The sequence below is a fragment of the Rhagoletis pomonella genome, unplaced genomic scaffold, assembly GCF_013731165.1.
Source record: "Rhagoletis pomonella isolate Grant_MI unplaced genomic scaffold, Rhpom_1.0 Rhpom_scaffold_00008, whole genome shotgun sequence".
Classification (NCBI taxonomy): Eukaryota; Metazoa; Arthropoda; class Insecta; order Diptera; family Tephritidae; genus Rhagoletis; species Rhagoletis pomonella.
In genome coordinates this window covers 46,824,271-46,830,871 of record NW_023458562.1, presented here as the reverse complement: position 1 = coordinate 46,830,871, position 6,601 = coordinate 46,824,271, and positions in this window count along the sequence as shown.

Genomic DNA, 6,601 nt, shown 5'->3' with positions numbered 1-6,601 from the left:
ACGTAAAAAGAAGTTTACACACACAAACACTGTATATTTTTTTCCACATTAATTAGATTTTTGTGAAAAATATAAAAGGTATATGTATAAATATGTATATCAAATTAAAGAGAATTATCAAATGACATCAAAGTTTTCCAAATCCTTGAAGAGGTTTTCGAGAAATATAAATTGAAAAAAATGTTAAATGTGAACTTGGACCTTTAATAATTGTTGTAGTTGTTGTTTCCCAAAAAATATATATATATCGTTTCGCTCACCTCAATGATCTCCAACGATCCCAATATGAATTTTTTTAATTTGAGAATTGTAGGTATTCTACATTTATGTCGTTGCCTGTAAAATCGCCTCATGCGAACACCGTAGCCCCACGTGTCCATTTTCTACTAAAAGCATGAACGAAGAACACAAGATCACGTAGGAACAAGAGAGTGAAAAAAGTCGATTTTTTTAGCGAGTTCTACGCCATCTTGTTTCACTGGAAAACGAGCGAAAAGTAAACAAAGCAAAGAAAACAACGAAAACCAAAAACATTCCCACGACAGCCGGTTCTACGTACCGGAATGACTCGGGTTTTACCCGACCAAGGGCTGTTGTTTCGGCGATCTAACCCCGTTTAGGTCGGCGTAGTATATCAGAAGTTGCTCGTCCATAGGGCTACATTCACTACGTATTCTTCTACTCAGGGCTGGCATCGAGTCAAACCCAGGGCCAGAAATCTACACCTGCTGTGTATGCCAGAGACGACTACACCACAACTCCACCTCAGTCAAGTGTAATGCCTGCGAGGGGTGGAGTCACCTTATACCATATCCCCACCAAAAAGTTAACCATCTCAAATCGAACTTAACCACATCACTAACTATTGCTGTCCACACTGAGGTTTGAGGTTTATAAAACAGTACAAATGTAAAGAACAGTGTTCGGACCTCCAAAAATCGATTCAGGACTAAATTACTGCAAAAATCGGAGCAAAAACAAATTTTCCGTACTAGATTGAATTTTTTATTTTTGTTTCTGACATTAATTGTTTGACTAAAATATTTTCTATATATATATATAGATTGGCGCTTACACATATGTTAGTGTTTGGCCGAGCTTCTCCTCCGATTTGTGGCGGGCGCCTTGATGTTGTTACAAAAAGAGGAGGGACCTACAGTTTTACGCCGACTCCGAACGGCGATTGTATTTTTATGAGAAGCTGTTTTTCAAGGCAGAAATACACTCGGACGTTTTCCATTGCCTGCCGAGGGACGACCGCTGTTAAGAAAAAACCTTTTATCTATAGTTTTGCGATGTTGCTTTGACCAGGGTTTGAACCCAGGTGCTGCGGAGTGGAAGCTCGCACTGCTTACCACTACACCACAGCGGTCGACAAATATTTTCTATTCATGCAAAATAAGAACGCGGGGCAATGTTAGGATAATATGTTACATATTTAGGTAATTTTTAGCATTTTCTATATAGTAGAACGTATCTAACACTTAATTTTTTAAAAAGCAAACCTTTTCTACTTTATATAAATTTCATACCACATATATTTTTTAACAAGTTAAGTAAAGTTCTGCATCCGCCAATTTGTACAGCCATACATCAAAAAATAACGAAGTTACTTTATTGACGCATTGCTATGAAAGAGTTACTTTTTAACAGTGAGATTTGGCTAACTTTCAATTTTTTTACTGAAACCGGTGGTGAACACTCAAAAAACGGCCCCAAGAGGGGCATAACATGAATGAAAAAAACGGAATAGATTTGAAGTCAAGCGGAGTAGAGGAGTAGATTTCAAATTTTTTCAAAAACCGGAGTAAATCTAATCTGATCTTAGTTGAGTCCAAGCACTAGTAGGGAACGAATTCTTTACATTTTAACGCTAATGACCCACAGATGGCGGGAAAACACAGGGTTGTATCAGACTTTCGACGTGGTTTCGAGTTGGTTAGCTTTTAACCTTCTTAGTGAAATGGTTAAGTGCTGTCATTTTTATATGGCGAAACTACGCTAAATCAAGTGTGTTATCGGGATAACCAACTCAATAGCCATAACTACGTGGTTAGCTCCGGTGGGGACATGATATTAGAGTCTGCTCAGGACTACGGACACATCGACAGTGGACCACGTCGTACGTGGCACCCTGTTGCTCAAACAGAGCAGCCTCCATGGCTAACCTCAGTCCACCTGAGCAGCCTCACACAGTCACCACAGCACAACAACTTAATAACACCACAGACCATACCACAGCCACGACAGACCACATAACACACACAACCGCACCTCTACCCACACGCCGCCGCCAACAACTCCTGGTTCCTCCTACAATCTGCACGGTATGTCAGACCAGGATATTCCGTAATGCGACATCAGTCAAGTGCAACACCTGCCTTGGCTGGTGCCACTTTAGGGCATGCTCAGGTCTGCGTACCACGCGAGATTGGACTGGGAACTTCGAGGGCCCGTGTTGCGCTGCTCGGTCGCTGACCTCAACTGCGACGCCTCCCGCCACCACCACAAGGCGGCAACCATCACAGCAGCGCACACACGACACGTCTCCCGAACCACATGAAGCTTCTTCAATTTAACTGCAACGGGCTACAGAGCAAGATTGAGGAGATAACCGTCTTCATGTGTCGGCATGGTATATTGATAGCTGCGGTCCAAGAGACGAAGTTGCACAGCAATACAACTTTGTTGAATTGTGCCGGGTACAACGTGCACCGTCGAGATCGCGAGCGAGATAATGGTGGTGGCTTAGCGTTCATCACGCACCACACCGTGCAATATCGTCTTATCGAAATAGACATCGACCGCAGGGATACCACCCTAGAATGTCAGGGCATTGCTATCCGGTCAGGCGATGTTGAGCTCGAAATATTTAACATATACATACCCCCTGTCACCTGCTGCCCGGCAGGATATCACCCTGATATAGGTGCGCTCCTCAGAGGTGAAAACCGTATGGTAGTAGGTGACTTTAATGCGCACCACGATCTTTGGCACTCAAACCTGTCAAACGATCGTAGGGGAACAGACTTGGCTGAGCAAATAGACGATTCGACATTCTGCACAATGAACGACGACGCACCCACCAGGATTATGGGTAACTGCAGCAGCTCGCCAGACATCACCATAGTCAGCGCTGGTCTGATAAACAGCATAACATGGCGACCTGTGCTGACTTTAACATCAGACCACCTACCCATAGTCATCTCGATATATAAACCAACCGACTTCGCCTCGGCCAAACACCGGACCTATATCAACTTTTCTAAAGCTGATTGGAAAGGTTACGCGGAGTTTACTGAAAACACCTTCACAGCGCTTCCCACACCAACTGACGTCCATCTCGGTGAACGTAAGTTACGGAGGGCTGTCACTGCTGCTGCAGCTCGCTTCATACCGGCAGGATGTATAACGGACCCACGTCCAAACTTCCCTGCCGAAGCGGCTGTTCTAGCCGATGAGCGTGATAGCCTTCGTCAGGCCGATCCCGGAGATCCTCGTATCAGGGATCTCAACGCGGAGATTCGGCAACTAGTAAACGTACATAAGCCGAAGAAGTGGGAGGAGCATGTGAAGACCTGTAACTTCACCTCTGGTGTGAGCAAGCTTTGGTCAACCGTGAGGTCACTGTCTAATCCGACGAAGCACGACGACAGAGTCGAAATTTCCTTCGGCGACCATGCTTCGTCGGACCCGGAGCGATGCGCGAGCTATTTTAGCCGGCAGTTCATACTGCATCCTCCGGTGGACAAAGCCAAGCGTCGAGTGACCAGAAGGCTGCCCAAACTGCCAACAACCTGTGCCCCCCTTGCTTTCACTTGCGGTGAAGTTCAGGTGGCCATCGGGAAGGCGAAAGCCTCCAAAGCCATGGGTCCCGACGGAATATGCATGCTGATGCTGAAAAATTTGGGTCCTGCGGGGGTAGCGTAACTAACGGAGGTCCTCAATTTCACAAACCACTTGACCCCAGCGAAGCATCAGCATGGTTTCCGTAAAGTGCACAGTACAACAACAGCACTTTACGCCATAAACACTCAGATAACTCGTGGCCTTAACCGAAACCGTCCCTGTGAGAGAACGATTCTAGTAGCGTCAAAGGCGTTGACACCGTCTGCCATTCTACGCTACTAGAAGATATAGAGGCCTCCTCTCTCCCACAGGGGCTCAAACGGTGGTCGGCAAATTATCTGAGTGGTCGACACTCGTCGGTAATGCTTAGAGACAAATCGAGTAAACTCAGACAAATAAAACAGGGGGTTCCACAGGGTGGTGTCTTTTCCCCGCTACTGTTTAACTTTTACATTTCAACGCTCCCTCAACCACCAGAGGGAGTCTCGATTGTCTCTTACGCCGACGATTGCTCGATCATGGCGACTGGGAATGGAATTGATGACCTGTGTTCGAAAGTAAACGGGTATCTCTCCGAACTTTCTCACTTCTTCACTGCAAAGTGCCTAGCCCTCTCCCCTACGAAATCCTCTGCGACCCTGTTCACAACCTGGACGAAGGAGGTCAGGCTACCGCTGGGAATTCACGTCGATGACACACCAGTTCCGACGGTGAATAACCCCAAAATACTCGAAGTAACATTCGACAGCCTGCTCTCCTTCTCTGCGCACGCAACCGCTATTGTCAGTAAAGTACAGAGCCGCAACAAAATCCTCAAGTCGCTAGCCGGCAATACTTGGGGCAAAGACTAAGAAACGTTGCTGGCAACATACAAGGCAATAGGCCGGCCGGTTTTAAACTACGCAGCCGGGGACTAGTAGGACGCAGTGGACGAAGCTACAGTCTGTACAGAACACCGCTCTCAGGACAGCTACAGGATGCCTCCAGATGTCGCCCGAACATCATCTCCACGGCGAGGCACAAATTCTCCCCATAAAGGAGCACAACATAATGCTCTGCAAGCAGTTCCTGATCGGGAGCCACAGAAGTGGCCACCCAAACAGACAGCTGCTTGCAGAGGAGCCTTCGCCTAGGCACGTCAGGAGCCATCTACATGAACTGACGGACGAAGTCCAGAGGTTCATCAAGCAACCTCTGGACCCGTCAGGTTACCGACTGGCCCTGAACGGCATTCACAGGGAGTCAGTCTCGAGTTATGTAGACTCTAGACCTGTGAATGCCATTCAAGGCATACCGCCCCCGGACATAGACGAGACGGAGCTTCATCAGCCTCGGGAGACACGAACGACAATAGCCCAACTTCGCTCTGGCTACTGCAGCAGGTTAAACACCTACCTGAGTAGATTGAATGAGGATGTGCCAAATGAGTGTCCGGCATGCGGAGAGACCCCACATGACTCGAAACATCTCTTCGCATGCCCGGAAAACCCGACAACCCTAACGGCTTTGTCCTTGTGGACCAACCCAACAGAAGCTGCACGCTTCCTAGGGCTGCCGTTAGTGGAACTTGACGACAACGACTGAGATACCAACCGATCTGGGCGGGGTTGTTGTAGCCGCTACAACAACAACAACAACGAAATCCAAAATTAGCCAAAATTATTGTCGGCCACTTTAAACGCACAATTTAGGTAAAATGATACAGCAAAACTCTTTAAAACGTGTTGTCATGTTGAATTAACTCTACTTTACTTGAATCAAAGTGTTAAATAGTGGTGCTTGTGATGTAAACAAACGCTCAGTTGACGAACCCGCTTTCGCAAACTTTTTTCTCAAAACCAGTTACAAATACAACGTCGCGTTCTTACGTGATCTTGTATTTTTGATTCTTGTACTAAATGTGTCTTAACATCTGTCGAATTTCTTTTTTAATTTTGCCCTGTTTTCTCATGTGGGCAACTTGCTGTGTTTAAAAAATTACCACAAACAACTCAGAATATAAAAATATACGCAATTACTCACATTCGCGATCTCTTTTGGTTAAATAAAAAATAACACAGGGTTGCTACAAAGCTGTCAAGACAAATAAACAATCGCGTGTATGAACGCACTTAATTTAGTGAGGTATTTTAAACGAAACTAAGTATTTTATGTTGGTAATGTGAACATAGTTTTGGGGCTGGTTGCTCAAAGCCTGGTTGACACTAAACATCGATTAACATCGTTATCGACGTTTTCGACTCCATGCATACAACACCATGGTCCAACTACGCAAGATCTGACAAGATGAAGCAAAAGAAAATAGTAATTTTCTGGCTGACGTTTGTAATTTCGGCGCCATGTTATTTTGCTGTGAAAAGTAAACAAAGAATATGAAGACGAAGCATGAAGAAAAACTGCAAGCAATCTTGTGCACATGTTTGTGCTGACCAATTTATTATTTTTGTACGTGTTTTTGCATCCAATCACCGCGCACTTCATGTTAATTACATTTCCACAAAAAATCACTTAAAAATCACTGTAATAAACCACCGACAAAATACACATACAGAAAGAAGCAAAACAGAAATAGCAAACTTCAAAATTACGAACGTCACACACTTTTTTCTCAATCGCTATTACAAATGGCTGCTTCTCAACCGGTCAGATCTGTTCTAATTGGTTTATGATACAACACGGTGTCGTTAACGTCGATAACGATGTTTAATCGACGATTAGTGTCAACCAGGCTTTGAGCAACCCGCCCTTAATA